Source organism: Macaca nemestrina, chromosome 11 (genome assembly GCF_043159975.1).
Source record: "Macaca nemestrina isolate mMacNem1 chromosome 11, mMacNem.hap1, whole genome shotgun sequence".
Classification (NCBI taxonomy): Eukaryota; Metazoa; Chordata; class Mammalia; order Primates; family Cercopithecidae; genus Macaca; species Macaca nemestrina.
The window spans coordinates 4,614,204-4,638,423 of record NC_092135.1 but is presented as its reverse complement, the minus strand read 5'-3'; the positions used below and the strand labels follow the sequence as shown (position 1 = coordinate 4,638,423).

At 37.3% G+C, this 24,220-nt stretch overlaps 1 long non-coding RNA gene across 1 annotated transcript in view; it reads left to right on the top strand.

Annotated features, from left to right (window-relative positions):
• The window catches only part of LOC139356950 (uncharacterized), a 119,216-nt gene extending 105,623 nt beyond the window's left edge, over nucleotides 1–13,593 (top strand). Inside the window, exon 3 of the long non-coding RNA XR_011609493.1 lies at nucleotides 13,373–13,593. This is a non-coding gene — a long non-coding RNA (uncharacterized lncRNA). The remainder of the gene's footprint in view (nucleotides 1–13,372) is intronic.
• The last annotated feature ends 10,627 nt before the right edge of the window (nucleotides 13,594–24,220 follow it).

Sequence of the window (24,220 nt, the reverse complement as noted above, 5' to 3'; positions counted from 1 at the left end):
TTCTAAGCAAGAATTTCCCACCCCACCAAACTAAGCTTCATGTGAAGGAGAAATGAAATCTTTTCTAGACAAGCAATTACTAAGGGAATTTATTACCAGTAGACTAACTTTACAAGAGATCCTTAAGGGAGTTTGAAACATGAAAACAAGACTATCTGCTACTACAAAAACACATTTAAGTACATAGCCCAGAGACCCTTTGAAACAACTATACACCTAACAGTTAACAACTTCACAGTTTGCCACTCTATTCCCTTTCAGTGGGGCCTTTAGACCATTTACATTCAAGATTAATATTGATATCACATATTAAAAAAACAAGACCCAACCTTCTGCTGTCTTCAAGAGACTTATCTCACATGTAATGATACCCATAGGCTCAAATAAAGGGTTGAAGAAAGACTGATCATGCAAATGGAAAACAAAAAAAGAGGGGTAACTATTCTTAAATTACTTAAAATAGGCTTTAAACCAACAATGGAATAAAAGGACAAATAAAGGAATTACATACTGTTGAAGGATACAATTCAACAAGAAGACTTAACTATTCTAAATATAAACACACCCAACACTGGAGCATTTAGAGTCATAAAACAAGTACTTCTAGACCTATAAAAAGATAGCCACACAATAATAGTTGAGGAACTCAATACTTCACTGACAGCATTAGACAGATCACAAAGGCAGAAAACTAACAAAGAAATTCTGGACTTTAATTCAATACTTGATCAACTTGATTAATTGGACCAAAGAGATATCTACAGAACATTCCACCCATCAACCACAGAATATATATTCAACTTATCTACTTCTGGAAAATACCCTGAGATCAATCACATGCTCAGCCATGAAGCAAGTCTCAATAAAATTTAAAAAATCGAGATCATACCAATAATACTCTTTGAATACAGTGGAACCAAAATAGAAGTCAATTTCAATAAGCTCTCTCAAACCACACAATTAAGTTGAAATTAAGAGAGTTGCTCCTGGAAGACTTTTGGGTAAACAAAGGAATTAAGGCAAAAATAAGAAAAATTATCTGAAATAAATTTAAAAGCAGGTAAAACACTTCAAAATCTCTGAGATGCAGCAAAAGTGTGTTGTGGGGGGGGGGAGCAAGATGGCCGAATAGGAACAGCTCCAGTCTCCAACTCCCAGCGAGAGCGACAAGGAGACCGGTGATTTCTGCATTTTCAACTGAGGTACTGGGTTCATCTCACTGGGGAGTGCCGGACGATCGGTGCTGGTCAGCTGCTGCAGCCCGACCAGTGAGAGCTGAAGCAGGGCGAGGCATCGCCTCACCTGGGAAGCGCAAGGGGGAAGGGAATCCCTTTTCCTACCCAGGTGAACTGAGACACACAACACCTGGAAAATCGGGTAACTCCCACCCCAATACTGTGCTGTAAGCAAACAGGCACACCAGGAGATCATATCCCACACCTGGCCAGGAGGGTCCCACACCCACGGAGCCTCCCTCATTGCTAGCACAGCAGTCTGTGATCTACCGGCAAGGCAGCAGCGAGGCTAGGGGAGGGGCGCCCGCCATTGCTGAGGCTTAAGTAGGTAAACAAAGCTGCTGGGAAGCTCAAATTGGGTGCAGCTCACAGCAGCTCAAGGAAACCTGCCTGTCTTTGTAGACTCCACCTCGGGGACAGGACACAGTAAGCAATAACAAACACAGCAGAAACCTCTGCAGATGCAAACGACTCTGTCTGACAGCTTTGAAGAGAGCAGTGGATCTCCCAACACGGAGGTTGAGATCTGAGAAGGGACAGACTGCCTGCTCAAGTGGGTCCCTGACCCCTGAGTAGCCTAACTGGGAGACATCCCCCACTAGAGGCAGTCTGACACCCCACACCTCACAGGGTGGAGTACACCCCTGAGAGGAAGCTTCCAAAGCAAGAATCAGACAGGTACACTCGCTGTTCAGAAATATTCTATCTTCTGCAGCCTCTGCTGCTGATACCCAGGCAAACAGGGTCTGGAGTGGACCTCAAGCAATCTCCAACAGACCTACAGCTGAGGGTCCTGACTGTTAGAAGGAAAACTATCAAACAGGAAGGACATGTACACCAAAACCTCATCAGTACATCACCATCATCAAAGACCAGAGGCAGATAAAACCACAAAGATGGGGAAAAAGCAGGGCAGAAAAGCTGGAAATTCAAAAAATAAGAGCGCATCTCCCCTGGCAAAGGAGCAGAGCTCATTGCCAGCAACGGATCAAAGCTGGACGGAGAATGACTTTGACGAGATGAGAGAAAAAGGCTTCAGTCCATCAAATTTCTCAGAGCTAAAGGAGGAATTACGTACCCAGCGCAAAGAAACTAAAAATCTTGAAAAAAAAGTGGAAGAATTGATGGCTAGAGTAATTAATGCAGAGAAGGTCATAAACGAAATGAAAGGGATGAAAACCGTGACACGAGAAATACGTGACAAATGCACAAGCTTCAGTAACCGACTCGATCAACTGGAAGAAAGAGTATCAGCGATTGAGGATCAAATGAATAAAATGAAGCAAGAAGAGAAACCAAAAGAAAAAAGAAGAAAAAGAAATGAACAAAGCCTGCAAGAAGTATGGGATTATGTAAAAAGACCAAATCTACGTCTGATTGGGGTGCCTGAAAGTGAGGGGGAAAATGGAACCAAGTTGGAAAACACTCTTCAGGATATCATCCAGGAGAACTTCCCCAACCTAGTAGGGCAGGCCAACATTCAAATCCAGGAAATACAGAGAACGCCACAAAGATACTCCTCGAGAAGAGCAACTCCAAGACACATAATTGCCAGATTCACCAAAGTTGAAATGAAGGAAAAAATCTTAAGGGCAGCCAGAGAGAAAGGTCGGGTCACCCACAAAGGGAAGCCCATCAGACTAACAGCAGATCTCTCGACAGAAACTCTCCAAGCCAGAAGAGAGTGGGGGCCAATATTCAACATTCTTAAAGAAAAGAATTTTAAACCCAGAATTTCATATCCAGCCAAACTAAGTTTCATAAGTGAAGGAGAAATAAAATCCTTTACAGATAAGCAAATGCTTAGGGATTTTGTCACTACTAGGCCTGCCTTACAAGAGACCCTGAAGGAAGCACTAAACATGGAAAGGAACAACCGGTACCAGCCATTGCAAAAACATGCCAAAATGTAAAGACCATCGAGGCTAGGAAGAAACTGCATCAACTAACGAGCAAAATAACCAGTTAATATCATAATGGCAGGATCAAGTTCACACATAACAATATTAACCTTAAATGTAAATGGACTAAATGCTCCAATTAAAAGACACAGACTGGCAAACTGGATAAAGAGTCAAGACCCATCAGTCTGCTGTATTCAGGAGACCCATCTCACATGCAGAGACATACATAGGCTCAAAATAAAGGGATGGAGGTAGATTTACCAAGCAAATGGAGAACAAAAAAAAGCAAGGGTTGCAATCCTAGTCTCTGATAAAACAGACTTTAAACCATCAAAGATCAAAAGAGACAAAGAAGGCCATTACATAATGGTAAAGGGATCAATTCAACAGGAAGAGCTAACTATCCTAAATATATATGCACCCAATACAGGAGCACCCAGATTCATAAAGCAAGTCCTTAGAGACTTACAAAGAGACTTGGACTCCCATACAATAATAATGGGAGACTTCAACACTCCACTGTCAACATTAGACAGATCAATGAGACAGAAAGTTAACAAGGATATCCAGGAATTGAACTCATCTCTGCAGCAAGCAGACCTAATAGACATCTATAGAACTCTCCACCCCAAATCAACAGAATATACATTCTTCTCAACACCACATCGTACTTACTCCAAAATTGACCAAGTAATTGGAAGTAAAGCACTCCTCAGCAAATGTACAAGAACAGAAATTATAACAAACTGTCTCTCAGACCACAGTGCAATCAAACTAGAACTCAGGACTAAGAAACTCAATCAAAACCGCTCAACTACATGGAAACTGAACAACCTGCTCCTGAATGACTACTGGGTACATAACGAAATGAAGGCAGAAATAAAGATGTTCTTTGAAACCAATGAGAACAAAGATACAACATACCAGAATCTCTGGGACACATTTAAAGCAGTGTGTAGAGGGAAATTTATAGCACTAAACGCCCACAAGAGAAAGCAGGAAAGATCTAAAATTGACACTCTAACATCGCAATTAAAAGAACTAGAGAAGCAAGAGCAAACACATTCGAAAGCTAGCAGAAGGCAAGAAATAACTAAGATCAGAGCAGAACTGAAGGAGATAGAGACACAAAAAACCCTCCAAAAAATCAATGAATCCAGGAGTTGGTTTTTTTTGAAAAGATCAACAAAATTGACAGACCACTAGCAAGACTAATAAAGAAGAAAAGAGAGAAGAATCAAATCGACGCAATTAAAAATGATAAAGGGGATATCACCACCGACCCCACAGAAATACAAACTACCATCAGAGAATACTATAAACACCTCTACGCAAATAAACTGGAAAATCTAGAAGAAATGGATAATTTCCTAGACACACTCTTCCAAGACTAAACCAGGAAGAAGTTGAATCCCTGAATAGACCAATAGCAGGCTCTGAAATTGAGGCAATAATTAATAGCCTACCAACCAAAAAAAGTCCAGGACCAGATGGATTCACAGCTGAATTCTACCAGAGGTACAAGGAGGAGTTGGTACCATTCCTTCTGAAACTATTCCAATCAATAGAAAAAGAGGGAATCCTCCCTAACTCATTTTATGAGGCCAACATCATCCTGATACCAAAGCCTGGCAGAGACACAACAAAAAAAGAGAATTTTAGACCAATATCCCTGATGAACATCGATGCAAAAATCCTCAATAAAATACTGGCAAACCGGATTCAGCAACACATCAAAAAGCTTATCCACCATGATCAAGTGGGCTTCATCCCTGGGATGCAAGGCTGGTTCAACATTCGCAAATCAATAAACATAATCCAGCATATAAACAGAACCAAAGACAAGAACCACATGATTATCTCAATAGATGCAGAAAAGGCTTTTGACAAAACTCAACAGCCCTTCATGCTAAAAAACGCTCAATAAATTCGGTATTGATGGAACGTACCTCAAAATAATAAGAGCTATTTATGACAAACCCACAGCCAATATCATACTGAATGGGCAAAAACTGGAAAAATTCCCTTTGAAAACTGGCACAAGACAGGGATGCCCTCTCTCACCACTCCTATTCAACATAGTGTTGGAAGTTCTGGCTAGGGCAATCAGGCAAGAGAAAGAAATCAAGGGTATTCAGTTAGGAAAAGAAGAAGTCAAATTGTCCCTCTTTGCAGATGACATGATTGTATATTTAGAAAACCCCATTGTCTCAGCCCAAAATCTCCTTAAGCTGATAAGCAACTTCAGCAAAGTCTCAGGATACAAAATTAATGTGCAAAAATCACAAGCATTCTTATACACCAGTAACAGACAAACAGAGATCCAAATCAGGAATGAACTTCCATTCACAATTGCCTCAAAGAGAATCAAATACCTAGGAATCCAACTTACAAGGGATGTAAAGGACCTCTTCAAGGAGAACTACAAACCACTGCTCTGTGAAATCAAAGAGGACACAAACAAATGGAAGAACATACCATGCTCATGGATAGGAAGAATCAATATCGTGAAAATGGCCATACTGCCCAAGGTTATTTATAGATTCAATGCCATCCCCATCAAGCTACCAATGAGTTTCTTCACAGAATTGGAAAAAACTGCTTTAAAGTTCATATGGAACCAAAAAAGAGCCCGCATCTCCAAGACAATCCTAAGTCAAAAGAACAAAGCTGGAGGCATCACCCTACCTGACTTCAAACTATACTACAAGGCTACAGTAACCAAAACAGCATGGTACTGGTACCAAAACAGAGATATAGACCAATGGAACAGAACAGAGTCCTCAGAAATAATACCACACATCTACAGCCATCTGATCTTTGACAAACCTGAGAGAAACAAGAAATGGGGAAAGGATTCCCTATTTAATAAATGGTGCTGGGAAAATTGGCTAGCCATAAGTAGAAAGCTGAAACTGGATCCTTTCCTTACTCCTTATACGAAAATTAATTCAAGATGGATTAGCGACTTAAATGTTAGACCTAATACCATAAAAATCCTAGAGGAAAACCTAGGTAGTACCATTCAGGACATAGGCATGGGCAAAGACTTCATGTCTAAAACACCAAAAGCAACGGCAGCAAAAGCAAAAATTGACAAATGGGATCTCATTAAACTAAAGAGCTTCTGCACAGCAAAAGAAACTACTATCAGAGTGAACAGGCAACCTACAGAATGGGAGAAAATTTTTGCAATCTACTCATCTGACAAAGGGCTAATATCCAGAACCTACAAAGAACTCAAACAAATTTACAAGAAAAAAAAAAAAAACAACCCCATCAAAAAGTGGGCAAAGGATATGAACAGACATTTCTCAAAAGAAGACATTCATATAGCCAACAGACACATGAAAAAATGCTCATCATCACTGGCCATCAGAGAAATGCAAATCAAAACCACAATGAGATACCATCTCACACCAGTTAGAATGGCGATCATTAAAAAGTCAGGAAACAACAGGTGCTGGAGAGGATGTGGAGAAATAGGAACACTTTTACACTGTTGGTGGGATTGTAAACTAGTTCAACCATTATGGAAAACAGTATGGCGATTCCTCAAGGATCTAGAACTAGATGTACCATATGACCCAGCCATCCCATTACTGGGTATATACCCAAAGGATTATAAATTATGCTGCTATAAAGACACATGCACACGTATGTTTATTGTGGCACTATTCACAATAGCAAAGACTTGGAATCAACCCAAATGTCCATCAGTGACAGATTGGATTACGAAAATGTGGCACATATACACCATGGAATACTATGCAGCCATAAAAAAGGATGAGTTTGTGTCCTTTGTAGGGACATGGATGTAGCTGGAAACCATCATTCTCAGCAAACTATCACAAGAACAGAAAACCAAACACTGCATGTTCTCACTCATAGGTGAGAACTGAACAATGAGATCACTTGGACTCGGGAAGGGGAACATCACACACTGGGGCCTATCATAGGGAGGGGGGAGGGCAGAGGGGGGAGGGATTGCATTGGGAGTTAAACTTGATGTAAATGACGAGTTGATGGGTGCTGATGAGTTGATGGGTGCAGCACAGCAACATGGCACAAGTATACATATGTAACAAACCTGCATGTTATGCACATGTACCCTAGAACTTAAAGTATAATAATAATAATAATAATAATAATAATAATAATAATAAAAAGAGGAGAGTTTATAGCACTAAATACCTATATCAATAAAATAGGAACATCCCAAATTAATGAGCTAACATTAATGATCACATCTAGATGAACTAGAAAAATAATGACAAACTAACCCCAAAGCTAGCAGAAGAAAAGGCATATTAAAATCAGAGCACAACTAAATGAAGTTGAGATCCAAAAATCCATACAAAGTATCAAACCAAAAGGTAATTTCTTGAAAGGATACACAAAATTGATAGACTGCTAACTACATTAACAAAGATAAAAAGGGAGAAGATCCAAAAAAGAACTATCATAAACAACAAAGATGACATTAGAACCAACCCCACAGAAATACAAAAGATCCTTAGAGACTATTATGAACTCCTCTATGCATACAAACTAGAAAATCTAGAGGAAATTGATAAATTCATGGGACCACAAAACCTCCTGAGATTGAATCAGGAAGAAATTGATATCCTGAACAGACCAATATTTGGTTTAAAAATTGAATCAGTAATAGAAAACCGACCAACCAAAAAAAGTCTTGAACTAGATGAATTTACAGCTGAATTCTACAAGATGTGCAAAAAAGAACTGGTACCAATTCTGCTAAAACTATTCTAAAACTTTGAGACAGAGGGACTCCCCCCTAACTCATTCTGTGAAGCCAATATCATCCTGATACCAAAACCTGGCAAAAACGTAATGAATAAACAAAACTTCAGGCCAATATTTGTAATAAACATAGACACTAAAATCCTCAATAAAATATTAGCAAACTGAATTTAGCAGTACATCAAAAAACTTTTCCACCACAATCAAGTAGGCTTTATTGGTAAGATGCAAGGTTAGTTCAACACACACAAATCAATAAATGTAACTCATCACATAAGGACACTTAAAAATAAAAACCATATGATCATCTCAATAGGTGCAGAAAAAGCTTTCGATAAAATCCAACATCCCTTCATGATAAAAATACTCAACAAACTAGACATTGAAGGAACATATCTCAAAATAATAAAAATCACCTATGACAAATCCACAACCAACATCATAGTGAATGGGCAAAAGCTGGAACCATTCACCTTAAGAACAGGAGCAAGTCAAGGATGTGCACTCTCACAACTCTTATTCAACATAGTACTGAAAGTCCTAGCCAGGGCAATGAGGCAAGAAGAAATAAAAGACATCCAAATAGAAAAAGAAGAAGTCAAATTATCTCCCTTTACCACTGATGATTCTATACTTAAAACATGCTAAAGACTCTGCCAAAAGGCTCCTGGAACTGATAAACAGCTTCAGTAAAATATTAGGATACAAAATCAATGCACAAACATCAGTAACATTTTTATACACCAATAACATTCCAGCTGAGAGTCAAATCAAGAACACAGTCCCATTTACAATAGCACCCATCCCCCCCAATAATACTTAGGAGTACATCTAACCAAAGAACTGAAAGTTCTCCACAAGGAGACCTACAAAACACTGCTTTAAAAAATTGTAGATAACACAAACAAATGGAAAAACATTCCATTCTCATGAATTGGAAGAATCAATATTGCTAAAATGGACACACTGCCCAAAGCAATCTATAAATTCAATGCTATTCTTATCACACTACAAACATCATTTTTCACAGAATACAAAAAAAAAAAACTAGTCTAAAATTCAGATGGAACCAAAAAATAGCCCAAATACCAAAGCAATGCTAAGCAAAAAGAATAAAGCTGGAGCCATCATATTACCTGACTTCTAACTATACTATAAGAATATAATAACCAAACCAGCATGGTACTGATACAAAAGCATACACATAGACCAATGGAACAGGTTAGAGAACCAAGAAAGAAAACCATACACCTACAACCATCAGGTGTTTGACAAACTTGACAGAAATTAGCAATGGAGAAATTACTTCCTAGTAAGTAAATGGTGCTGGGATAACTGACTAGCCATAAACAGAAGACTGAAATTGGTCCCTTTCTTTCACCATATACAAAAATTAAATAAAATGAATTAAATATTTAAATGTAAGACCTCAAACTATAAAAATCCTAGATGAAAACCTAGGATACACCATTCTGGACACGGGCCTTATCAAAATATTTATGGGAAAGTCCTAAAAAGCAATTGCAACAAAAACACAAATTGACAAGTGGGATCTAGAACTTCTGCACAACAAAGAAACCATCAACAGAGTAAACATACAACCTACAGAACTGGAGAAAATATTCGCAAACGATGCATCTGACAAAGGCCTAATATACAGAATCCATAAGGAGCCTAATGCAACAAGCAAAAACAAATAACTTCATTAAAAATTAGGCAAAGAACATGAACAGACACTTATCAGAAGAAGACATTCAAGCAGCCAACAGACATGAAAAAATGTTCATCATCACTAATGAAATGTGAATCAAAACCACAATGAGATACCATCTTGTATCAACCAGGTGGAATGATTATTTTAAAAAGTCAATAAATAGGCCAGGCGTGGGGGCTCATGCCTGTAATCCCAGCACTTTGGAAGGCTGAGGAAGGCGGATCACTTGAGGTCAGGAGTTTGAGACAAGCCTGGCCAACATGATGAAACCTGTCTCTATTAAAAATGCAAAAAGTAGCTGGGCATGGTGGCGGGTGCCTGTAATCCCAGCTACTTGAGAGACTGAGGCAGGAGAATCTCTTGAACCCAGACAGCAGAGGTTGCAGTGAGCCGAAATAGCACTATTGCACTCCAGCATAGGTGACAAGAGCGAGACTCCGTCTCAAAAAAAAAAAAAAAAAAAAAAAAATCAATAAATAACAGATACTGGCAAGGCTGCAGAGAAAATGCAACATTTTACACTGTTGGTGGAATAAAAATTATTGCGGCAACTGTAGAAAGCAGTGTAGAAATTTCTCAAAGAACTCAGAACTACCTTTAGACCCAGCAATCCCATTATTGGGTACATACCTGAAAGAAAGTAAGTCTTTCTACCAAAAAGACACATGCACTCATATGTTCATTGCAGCACTAGTCACAATAGCAAAGGCATAAAATCAACACAGGATGCCCATCAACAGTGGATTGGATAAAGAAAATGTAGTACATATACACCATGGAATACTATACAGCCATAAAAGAGAATGAAATTATGACTTTTGCAGCAACAGGGATGCAACTACAGGTCATTGTCCTAAACAAATTAAACCCAGGAACAGAAAAACAAATACTGCATGTTCTCACTTATAAGTGGGAGCTGTACATTGGGTACACATGGACATAAAGATGGGAACAATAAACACTGGGGACCACTAAGTGGAAGTTGAGGGGCAAGAGCCGACAAACTACCTATTGGGTATTATGCTCACTACCTGAGTGTCGGGATCACTCATACCCCAAACCTCTGTGTCACACAATATACCCAGGTAACAAACCTGCACGTGCACCCCCTGAGTCTAAAATTTAAAAAGGAAATGTATTTATATTTTACAATAAAATGAAAAAAGATCTGTACAGTAAAAACCACAAAGCTTTATTGAAGGAAATTAAAGAATTCCTAAATAAATAGGCTTCCATGTACATGTGTTGGATGAGTTCATATTATTAAGATGGTAATATTCTTCAAATTGATCAGCAGATTTGATTCAATTCTTACAAAAACACAAGATAGATTATTTGAGGAAATTGACAACATAACCCTAACATTTATATGGAAATGTAAAGGATTCAGAATAGACAAAATAGAATAATAATGTTGGAAGAATCACACTCAGATTTTAAAACTTATTGCACAGCTACAGTACAGTAATCAAGGCAGTGTTGTATTGGCATAAGGACAGGCATACAGATCAATGGATCAGAATTGAGAGTTCATAAAGAAAGAACAAATTCACATTTTTGGACACTTAAATTTTTACGAAGTTACCAAGATGATTCAATGACAAAATAATAATATTTTCACAAATGGTGCTGGGACAATTGGATATTCACAAGCAAAAACAATTAATACATTTGGACTCCTAAGTACTCCTACTCTACCATACACAAAAATTCACCAAAAATGAATTAAAGATCCAAATGTAAGAACTAAATGTAAGAAATGAGTCTATAAAACTCTTAGAATAAAACATAGCTATAAATCTGTATGACTTTGGAATGACAGTGATTTCTCATGTATGGCACCAAAAGCACAAGCAACAAGAGAAATAAATTGTCCCTTATCAAAATTTAAAATATTTTCCCTTTAATGGATACCATTAAGAAATTGAATAACGGCTAGGTGCGGTGGCTCACACCTGTAATCCCAGCACTTTGGGAGGCCGAGGCAGGCAGATCATCTGAGGTCAGGAGTTCGAGACCAGCCTGGCCAACATGGCAAAACCCCGTCTCTTCTAAAAATACAAAAAATTAGCCAGGCGTAGTGGTGGGCGCCTGTAATCCCAGCTACTTGGGAGGCTGAGGCAGGAGAACTGCTTGAACCAGGGAGGTGGAGGTTGCAGTTAGCCGAGATCACACCATTGCACTCCAGCCTGGGTGACTCTGTTTCCAAAAAAAAATAGAAATTGAATGACAACCCACAAAATGGGAGAAAATGTTTACAAATCCTATATCTGATTAAAGACTTCTATCAAGAACATATAAATAACTCTCACAACTTGATGACAAAATGACAACCAATTAAAAATAGGCCAAGAATATAAATAGAGATTTCTCCTAAGAAGATATACAAATGTTCAATATGTACATAAAAAATGGTCAACATCTAGACCCAAAGTAAATGCAGATAGAACCCTAATGTGATACCAATTTACACCTACTAGGATGGCTATAGTCAAAAAGACAGAAAATAAAATGTGTTTGTAAGGATGGGGAGAAAATTAGAACCCTCTTACACTGTCTATGGAAGTGGGAAATAGTGCAGCCAGTGTGGAAAACAATTTGAAAATTTTTCAAAAGTTTAAACAGAATCAATGTATGATTCAGAAATGTTATCCCTGGATACATACACAAGACAAATGAAAACATAGGTTCACACAAAAACATACACACAAATTTTCATTGTATCATTATTTATAATGGCCAAAAGTCAAATACAGACCAAATGTCCATTAATTGATGAATGAATATATGTGGCATATCCATTCGATGAAATATAATATTTCTTGGCAATAAAAAAAAAATGAACTAACTTATACATGCTAAAACATGGATGCACTTCAAAGCTACAGTGAAAGCCGCCAGGCACAAAAGGCCACAGATTGTATGATTCAATTCTTATGAAATGTTCAGAATAGGAAAATCCACAGAAATACAAGGGAGATTCATAGTTGCCAGAAGTTGAGGGGAAGAAGAAATAGGGAATAAATGCTAATGACTATGAGGTTTTATTTCAAGGTAATAAAAATGTTCTAAAATTGATTGTGATGATGGCTGCAAAACTCTGAAATACTAAAAAATCATTGAACTGTATACTGTAAATGGGTGAAATGTATGGTATGTGAATTACATCTCAATTAAACTATTATTGAAAAGAAAAAGAGAGATGGGTGGGGAGGAAGGAGTTTCCAAACATCTAAGGAAGATGTATCCAAATCTGGTACCTAGCCAGCATCTAATTATAGAAGAGTAGAAGAAAAAGACTTGGAAATGTGTTTGACATGTGCCATGTCATCATTCACAGCCCAGCTGGTTGGAATGGTGTGATCAGTTCACTTCAGTAATTTCCCTTCTGTCCTCTTGTTCTGGGAGCGTTATCCCTTCTAGAACTGTGACTCCTGTCTTAAAACAATATTCTCTGAGGCTATTTCGTCTAGAAAATAGAACTAGAAATAGTCCCATATGCATTGGGTTGTTACAAGAATTATATCAAAAAAGGTAGAAGGTGTTTAGCACAATGACTCCCAGGTAGTAAAGGCTCGACAAAAGTTACCTATTTTAAATTCCTTAACTCCACCCCCACCATTTGCTCCATTCTGGCATGCATTTTTATTGCGGGTCATTTTAATGACCTAGAGCCATTCATTTATTCTTCATACACTTGTTTTTGTTGTTTGTTTCTTTGATATGATTCATTTTTTCTTTTTTCATTTTAGCAAGACCCAAGTATCAAGTTCTGCACTCAATACTGAGATAATTGTGCTGCACAGTGATGAGTGCAATATGAAAGCTAAACACAGAATGCTTTGAAGAATAGAAGAATCCCATCTATTTTGTCCTGTCTCATCCTGAACCCCATAACCATGCTCAGAACTCAAAGAACACACAGCCTTTCTCAAGATTATGGCTGGATGGCCAATTTCTAATAAAGAAGTGAAAGCAGTTTGCCACGTTAAAATCTTATCAAGTCCACTGGTACTCAATGCCTCCTGGAGAAACAGTATGAGTCAGATGTTACCAAAACACAAGGGAGACAATATCAAGGCTGTACACAACCTAAAAGGGATATTTTACATTGAACTAATCTTTTTTTTTTCTTTTATATTCTCGCTCTGTCACCTGGCTTGGAGTGCAGTGGTGCAGTCTCAGCTCATTGCATCCTCTGCCTCCTGGGTTCAAGCAATTCTCCTGCCTCAGCCTCCCGAGTAGCTGGGATTACAGGTGCCTGCCACTATGCCTGGCTAATTTTTTCATGTTTTTAATAGAGATAGAGTTTCACCATGTTGGCCAGGCTGGTCTCGAATTCCTGACCTCAAGTGATTCACTCACCTTGGCTTCCAAAAGTGCAGAGATTACAGGCGTGAGCCGCCATGCCAGGCCTGAACTAATCTTTATGCATACTCTGTAGATGCTTTTGGATTGCCATGTCCTATTTTTCAACTTTAAGTAAAAGGTTGCAGCAACAGCCACGGACAACTGCTGATGAAACGTAGGGAGACTCTCAGAGGGATATATTCATCATGCAAACCCCAGAAGTGGCCAGGAACTCCCATAGTTCTCTCTTTAGGCTGCAGCAGTAAGTGAGTAAGGGGAGATAGATGGACACTCTACTTTGCTTCAGGAAAGCCTCAGAAATTGTAACACTTCTCCAAAACTCTGATGCTATGATGTTGCGTGACCACAGAAATTTCTGTTAACAGATGACTGTTTATCTCAGATGATGAGTGCTCCATGTGGACAGAACTTATGGTTTAATTCTGTGGCTCCAGTCTTACCACTTTACCTGGCACCAGGCAACACTTGGTAACTGCTTATGGGTTTGTTGTCTGAATTAATATTGTATCAATGATGTGAGGCATTTGCCTTTCACACTGGGAGTCTGTGATTTCTATGACATTTCTAACTGAAAACACAACAGCTCTAATTGTTTACTTTTCATTTTAATAGTAATCTAAACAATATAACACAATAATTAGGATTATTTTACAGCCACCTAAAGATGGAATTCTGACTTGGGATTCCAGAGTCTGCCTTTGTTCCTAAGATTATACTTCTGCTGAGCTAAAGTGCATTGGCATCACTATGGGATAAACTGGCTGAAGTCAAGACTCCTCTGGGCATGAAGTTCTGAGCTCTGCCACCCGTACTATCCCCTCAGCATTTACTACAGTGCCTGGCACATAATAGTTTTCTAAATCAAGATTTAACGGTGAGCTCTTGATGAAACTAAACCTTTGCAGTTTAGTGACAATGTGTCAGCTTGGGTAGGCTAAACAACATCTGTCAGAATTTTCCTTGCATGGTTGCAGTTAGGGTGAACTGTAAGGGGGGTTGTTCTTAGATGTGGAGGACAGGAGGGAAGGAATAGCCAACTTGTACCCCACACCCATTGTGATTAATCCACTCACTCACCTCGTTAGTGAGGGGCTGCAGCAAGGCCTGCACCTGTCCCTTCGTCCTCTGGATCCTTCTTCAGATTCCTGACTCCTGGGCCATATGTTTGTGCCTAGCTCTCTGATAAAGGGTTTGAATTCCTACGGGGCACCCACCTGACCAATGTCACAGGCAAGAGGAGCTACTGTTTTAGTCCATACTTATGAGATTTTAGCCCATGCTGTGAGCTCCTGCCTTCCCATGATCTACTCCTCTAAACACCTCTCTTCTCTTTCTGTCTGCCTGTTGGGTGAACTTCAAGCTCCAGTGGCAGAAGCAAAAACAACAGCCTTACAGAGAAGGCACAACTGGTTCCCACAATTGTGTAAGCCAATTCTCTGCAATGAATCCCTTTATCTCTCCTGGTGGTGTTTCCCTGATTGAACTGATACAGAGGTTGATGCATTACTTTGCTCTTATGTCTGTTTTTCTCTCTCCACAGTTTTTCTGGTAGCACGTACAGTAATAAGTAAGCAATAAGGAGTTTTACGTTCCTGACTCCATAAATAAATGCATTAAAGCAAGCTTTAATAACACTATAATCCTAACCTTATCTCCAACTAGACCAAACAATTTTTACAGTGTTATTATGTGAGGTATGTAATACCTGTAAGGCCTGTTCAAGCGCTTGGCACACACATACCCTCCATAAGCACAGTAAAACAGAATCTGCCATTGGCAGAGAAGCCTGAGCATTTGGGATGCCTGAGGTCCAGCCAGCTCACCATCCTCACTTGCAAGCATTATCCCTTGAAAATGGTGGTATGATTAGAAGCCATCTTGTGTAACAGACTTTCAGTTGTGCAGAGACCATAAATCTGACTTAAGCAAGGTTATTGTACAGTCACTGGGATTAAGAACCACAGGACTGAATGTTATCTCACCTCAAAGCACCAGCCTCTGAGCCCAGTGTACTTCTGGCTTTAAGCAAGCCCTACGGTGCTCATGCTAGCAATGACAAAGGAAAAACTCAATAGATTGCGGATAGCTGGATCCACTAAATGGGGACCCACTCTTCCAGAATATTTCATGCTCTTGCTCTGGGTTGAAAACAATTTTGCTTTTCTACAAACCAATAGGAGGAAAGTATAAGCTCACATAATCTGGAAAGGAGGCAATGATCAAATACTGAGATTTGAACTTTAGCATTCATTAAAATTAGCATGCAAGAATTGCTTGCTGGAAGAATTTTGGTTAAGGACAAAGAATAATTATTCTTAATCAACCTCCACGTCTTGTCCCACTGGAAGGTCTTCGGGGCAATAGCATGCATGGAGAGGTCATCTCCTATGATAACAATGCCTTCTTCTGGAATTCCCCCTTAAGAACTTGCCTGAGCCTGTTTTACAGTTAACATTTTTTAGAAGTAGTAGCACTACACTCTAAAATAATGATAAAAAGTATAGTGTAATAAATATATTAACCAATAACATAGCCATTTATTATCATTATCAAGTATTCTGCATTGTACATAGATGTATGTGCTACATCTTTATATGTCTGGCAATGCAGTGGGTCTGCTTACCCCAGCATCATCACACATACATAAGTGTTGTACTATGACATTATGATGGCTGTGATGTCACTGAACAATAGGAATATTTAAGCTCCATTATAAGCTTATGGGACCACTGTAACATATATTCGTTCTTGACTAAAACATCATGCAGCACATGTCTATTATTACAGAAGTGGTTCCTGCCAGGTGCAGTAGCTCACACCTGCAATCCCAGCCCTTTGGGAGGCTGAGGTGGGAGGATTGCTTTGAACTCAGGAGTTTGAGTCCAGCCAGGGCAACATGGTGAAAACCTGTCTCTACAAAAATACAGAAATTAGCCAGGTGTGGTGGTGCATGCCTGTAGTCCTAGCTACTTGGGAGGCTGAGGTGGGAGGATTGCTTGAGTCCAGGAGGCAGATTGCAGTAAGCTGAGATTGCACTACTGCACTCCAGTCTGGATAACAGAGGAAGACCCTGTCTAAGAGTGAGATCCCATCTCAAAATAATAATAATGATAATAATTGAAAAATAAAAAGAAGTGGTTTCTATCAGCAAATAGTTTCAATAAGAACTTCATCTTTCTCTAGAACAGTAGTTCTCAATCTTTCTGACAAATTAAAATCACTTAGGGGGAGTACATTTCCAGTGATTCTGATTTAATTAGTCTAAGGTGGATCACTGGTCTTTAGGCCATTTTAAACATCCATCTTTTAGTAACCAATAGAATAATTAGAAAAAAAGTAAGAACATTAAAAATTTGGACACCACTATTAACCACTATTAACATTTATAAAACATTACACTCAATAAATGTAAGTTTATTTTAATAGCACCTGGAATCTTTAACAAGATAGATTACCCTTTGGGCCATTAAAATAAATCTTAAGAAATTTTAAAAATTATAGTATTTTATCACATAAGCTTCAGCCACAACATAATTATATTAACATTCAGTGGTATTAGTATATTTGGGGGGCAGGGAAAGCCCAAATATTTGGAAATTAAGCAAAATACTTCAAAACAATAAACTGGATAAAAACAAATTGCAGATGCATTAGAAAATATTTTGAACTAAATTATATTTAAAAGAACATTTCAGAATGTTGAATTCAAAGAAGTGTTTGAGGAAATTTTATAGATGTAAATACTTATCATACAATAAAAGAAAGGTTTACATGCATTTTCACCCTAAGAAGTAGAAAGTGAAAAGTAAGTTAAACTCAAAATGGAAGAAAATAATAATAATAAGAGTAATAATCAATGATATAGGGAAAAGAGAAAAATTAATAGAGCCTAAAGTTGTTTCTTTAGAAAAATATTAATAAAATTGAAAACATTCAAGCAACGGCAGTTGTTATAAAAAAGAGTAAAACAAACACTGTCAGAAATAAAGTAGACAATATCTCTATGTATCCTACAGACATTAAAATGATAATAAGTAATGATTCTGAACAACTTTTTGTAATCCGACAACTCAGATGATGGACATATTTGAAACACAAGTGATAAAACTGACTCAAAGAGAAATAGAAAACTCAAGTGGTCTCATATTTAGTAAAGAAAGTAGACTCAAAATTTAAAACCAGCTTTTCAAAAACAAAATACAAAATAATTATCCTGGCTAATGCTACTAAACTTTTAAGTGTGAAATAATACTAATCCTAAATGAACTCTACACATCTTTTCTTTCTGAAAAAAAATTTGAAGCAGCATAATCCTGATACCAAAACCTAAAAAAGTATTATCAGAAAAAAAATAATATGGACTAATACCTCTCTTTACCAAATTATTTACTAAATATCAGTATACACATTTAGCACTACAGACACTTCCTGATTTATGATGGTTAGAATTAACAATTTTTTTGATTATCAAATAAATTTGTGGCTTTTGGTTCTATCTGGATCAAACTCCATTGTAAGTCAAGGAGCATCTGTACATAAAAAATATACAATATATAACCAAGTAAGGCTTATTTCAGGTAGTCCAGACTGATTAAACATTTTTTAAAAATCAATGTTATTTCTCACATTTAAAGAAGAAGAAAAAATTGTCTCAATAGATGTAGAATATAAAGCTAACATAAAATTTAGCAATCCACTTGTCAGTGTTTATTGAAAAGAATTGAAATCAGAATCTGGAAGAGATATCTACACTCCCCTGCTTATTGCAGCATTATTCATAATAGCTGAGATGTAAAAGCAGCCTGAATGTCCATTGACACACAAATAAACAAAATGGGGCATTAACATACAGTAGAATACTGTTCAGCCTTAAACAAGAAGGACACTGAAATATGCATGGATGAATCTTGAGAACATTATGCTAAGTGAGATAAGCCAGTCACAGAAAAATAAGTACTGCATAATTCCACTTAATATGAGGTGTCTAAAATAGTCAAATTTATTGAATCGAAGAGTGGAATGATGGCTGCTCAGTGCTGGAGAGAAAAATGGGAAATCATAAATCAACTGGCATAAAGTTTCAGTTAAGCAAAATGAGTAACTTCTAGAGCTCTGCTGTACAACATTGTGTTTGGAGAAAACAATATCGTAGTACACACTTAAAATATTGGCTCATAACGTAAATCTCATGTTATGTATTATAACAATAAAATAGAAAAAGTATTTGATAAAAGTCAAAACCCATTTATGATAAAAACAGAAAACTCAGAATAAAAGGGAACTTTTTCAGCATGAAAAAGAAAATCTACAAAAATCCTACAACTACAATTACATTTAATGATACAATTTTTAGAAATTTCCCAAAAGATCAAAAATAAGGTGATGATATCTTCTCTCATACTTTGAATCAACATTGTAATGTACCTCCTAACAAGTTCAATAAGACAAAAAGATGTAAAAGGAATAAGTATTGAAAATGAAGAAGTAAAGCTGCTATTATATACAGATGGCACTATTGTGCATGTAGAAATCCATATGGAATCTAAAACCAAAATGAAACAAACTTCTAAAATTAATAGGTACATTTAAGCATGGAGAATACAGTATTTCTGTTAGCAAAAAAAAATAGAAATTTCAGTAGAAAATTATTCCATTTAAAATAGGATCAAAAGAAACTTGCCTCCATCTCACACCTATTGGAATGTCTACAATTAAAAAGAAGAAGAAGATCTGTTACTGAGAATGTGGAGAAAGTGAAACCCTTATGCACTGTTGATAGAAGTGTAAAATGGTGGAGCAACTAGGGATCAGTATGGCAGTTCCTTGAAAAATTAAAAATAGGATTACCATATCATCCAGCAATTCCACTTCTGGGTATATAACCACAAGAATTGAAAGCAATGGTTCATATAGACATTTATATACTCATGTTCATAGCAGCAGCATTCTCTATAGTCAAGGGATTGAAACAATCCAAATGTCTATCAAACAGATAAACAAAATGTGCTACACACATAAAATGGACTATTATTTAGTCTTTAAAAAGAAGGTAAATCTGACACATGCAGCAACATAGATAAACCATGGGACATTATGTTAAGTAAAATAAGCCAGATACTGTATGATTCCTCTTACATGAGCTTCCTAGAGTACTCAAATTTATAGATACAGAAAGAAACTAATGATTGCCAGAGGATGCGGGAAAGGGAAAATGGGGAGTTATTTTTTAATGAGTACAGACTTTCAGTTTTGCAAGATGAAAAGAGTTCTGGAGATGGATGGTGATGATAGTTGCATAACAGTGTGAAAGTACTTAATGACATTGAACTGCAGATTTAAAAATGTGTAAGATTTTTATATCAGTACCATGCTATTTTGGTTACTATAGCTTTGTAGTATAGTTTGACATCAGGTAATGTGACACCTCTTGCTTCATTCTTTTTGCTTTGGATTGCTTTGGCTATTTGAACTCTTTTTTGGTTCCATCTACATTTTAGAATTTTTTTTTTCTAATTCCGTGAAAAATGACATTGGTATTTTGATAAGGATTGCATTGAATCTGTAGGTTACTTTGGCTAATATGGTGATATTAATAGTATTATTTTTTCTGATCTATGAGTATAATATCTTTTTTCATTTGTTTGTGTCATCTAAAATTTCTTTCATCAGTGTTTTGTAATTTTCCTTGTAGAGGTCTTTCATCTCCTTGGTTAAGTATATTCCTAGGTATTTTTTCTTATAGCTATTGTAGATGAAATTGCCTTCTTGATTTGGTTTTCAGCTTTATCATTATTGGTATATAGAAATGCTACTGATTTTTGTGCACTTATTTTATACCCTGAAACTTTATTGAATTAATTTATTAAATTCTATAGTTTTTTGAAGGAGTCTAGGGTAATTTAGATGTAAGATCTTGTCATCAGCAAACAAATGCAGAGAAAAGAGAACACTTACACACTGTTGCTGGGAATGTAAAGTAGTACAACTTCTATGGGAAATAGTGGAAAGATTTCTCAAAGAACTAAAAATAGGATTACTAGTCTATCCAGCAATTCCACTACTGGGTATCTACCCAAAGGAACAGAAATCAATGTAACAAAAAGATACTTGCACTCATGTGTTTATCACAGCTTTATTTACAAAAGCAAAAAAATTGAATCAACATAAGTGTTCATAACAGATGACTGGATTTTTAAAGTGTCGTGTGTGTGTGTGTGTGTGTGTGTGTATTACACACACACAGATATATACACACAAAGGAATACTATTCAGCCATAAAAAAGAGTGAAATTTTGTCTTTTGCAGCAATATGGATGGAAATGGAGGCCATTATTCTAAGTGAAATAACGCAGAAACAGAGTCAAACACCACACATCCTTACTTACAAATGGGGAGCTAAATAATGTGTATACATGGACATAGTGAGTGGAATAATAGACATTGGAGACTCTAAAGGGTAGGAGGGTGAGAGGGGGTGAGGGATGAGAAAGTACATAATGGGTACCTTGTACATTATTTGGGTGATGGTTACACTAAAAGCCCAGACTTTGCCTTTACACAATATATTCATGTAACAAACTGCACTTGTACCTCTTAAATTTACACAGATAAAAAAAGTGCCTAAGATGACAACTTGTTATTTTTATTTTACCACAATTAAAATACTAATAAAACTACCTAATGTACTTAATAAATTTAACAAAAGATATGTAAAAGCTCAGTAATAGTAACTACGAAATACCACTTGAGATAAAATAGATTCAAATAAAAAAGAGACATCCCACATTCATGGACTAGAAAACTCAATTTTTAAAAAATACTCATTCTTTTTAAGTTAATCTATGCTAGGGATTGGCAAACTACGGCTCACAGATCAATTCTAGTCTGCCTCCTGTTATTATACAACCTAGAAGCTAATAATATTTTTACATTTTTAAATGGTTGAAAAGATAAAAGAATATCTAATGGAAACTGCATATGACCCATAAAACTTAAAATATTTACTACCATGTTCTCTTCAGAAAAAAAATTTGTCAATGCTTTTCTGTACTTAGAGTCTGAAACTCTAATCGAACTCTTCAATATAAATTAGTAGTCTATAATTTACAAGAAAACTTTTTTTGTAGAAATTGAGTAGATTCTAAAAAATATTTAGAAACAGAAAAGCCCCAGAATGCCCAAAATAATTTTTAAAAAGAAGATCAAAGGCCTTACTACTGTCTTTCCAAACTTAGAGAAGGCCAGGCATGGTGGCTCACACCTATAATCCCAGCACTTTGAGAGGCCGAGGCGTGGGGCGAATCACAAGGTCAGGAGTTTGAGACCAGCCTGGCCAACATGGTGAAACCCCGTCTCTACTAAAAATACAAAAAATTAGCTAGGTGTGGTGGTGCCCGTCTGTAATCCCAGCTACTCGGGAGGCTGAGGCAGAGAATTGCTTGAACCTGGAGCCGGAGGTTGCAGTCAGCCAAGATCACGCCACTGCCCTCCAGCCTAGGTGACAGAGTGAGACTCCGTCTCAAAAAAAAAACTTATTGAAAAGTTACAGTAATGAAGACAATGTACTGCATAAGGACAAAGAAATAGGCCATGGAATAGAACAGAGTCTATTTCTGATACACGTGTTTTAGGTGTGGTTTTTTTTTTTTAATTAATTTATTATTATTATACTTTAAGTTGTAGGGTACATGTGCATAACGTGCAGGTTTGTTACATATGTATACTTGTGCCATGTTGCTGTGCTGCACCCATCAACTCGTCATTTACATCAGGTATAACTCCCAATGCAATCCCTCCCCCCTCCCCCCTCCCCATGATAGGCCCCGGTGTGTGATGTTCCCTTTCCCGAGTCCAAGTGATCTCATTGTTCAGTTCCCACCTATGAGTGAGAACATGCGGTGTTTGGTTTTCTGTTCTTGTGATAGTTTGCTAAGAATGATGGATTCCAGCTGCATCCAAGTCCCTACAAAGGACTCAAACTCATCCTTTTTTATGGCTGCATAGTATTCCATGGTGTATATGTGCCACATTTTCTTAATCCAGTCTGTCACTGATGGACATTTGGGTTGATTCCAAGTCTTTGCTATTGTGAATAGTGCCGCAATAAACATACGTGTGCATGTGTCTTTATAGCAGCATAATTTATAATCCTTTGGGTATATACCCAGTAATGGGATGGCTGGGTCATATGGTACATCTAGTTCTAGATCCTTGAGGAATCGCCATACTGTTTTCCATAATGGTTGAACTAGTTTACAATCCCACCAACAGTGTAAAAGTGTTCCTATTTCTCCACATCCTCTCCAGCACCTGTTGTTTCCTGACTTTTTAATGATCGCCATTCTAACTGGTGTGAGATGGTATCTCATTGTGGTTTTGATTTGCATTTCTCTGATGGCCAGTGATGATGAGCATTTTTTCATGTGTCTGTTGGCTGTATGAATGTCTTCTTTTGAGAAATGTCTGTTCATATCCTTTGCCCACTTTTTGATGGGGTTGTTTGTTTTTTCCTTGTAAATTTGTTTGAGTTCTTTGTAGGTTCTGGATATTAGCCCTTTGTCAGATGAGTAGATTGCAAAAATTTTCTCCCATTCTGTAGGTTGCCTGTTCACTCTGATGGTAGTTTCTTTTGCTGTGCAGAAGCTCTTTAGTTTAATGAGATCCCATTTGTCAATTTTGGCTTTTGCTGCCGTTGCTTTTGTTGTTTTAGACATGAAATCTTTGCCCATGCCTATGTCCTGAATGGTACTACCTAGGTTTTCCTCTAGGATTTTTATGGTATTAGGTCTAACATTTATGTCTCTAATCCATCTTGAATTAATTTTCGTATAAGGAGTAAGGAAAGGATCCAGTTTCAGCTTTCTACTTATGGCTAGCCAATTTTCCCAGCACCATTTATTAAATAGGGAATCCTTTCCCCATTTCTTGTTTCTCTCAGGTTTGTCAAAGATCAGATGGCTGTAGATGTGTGGTATTATTTCTGAGGACTCTGTTCTGTTCCATTGGTCTATATCTCTGTTTTGGTACCAGTACCATGCTGTTTTGGTTACTGTAGCCTTGTAGTATCGTTTGAAGTCAGGTAGCGTGATGCCTCCAGCTTTGTTCTTTTGACTTAGGATTGTCTTGGAGATGCGGGCTCTTTTTTGGTTCCATATGAACTTTAAAGCAGTTTTTTCCAATTCTGTGAAGAAAGTCATTGGTAGCTTGATGGGGATGGCATTGAATCTATA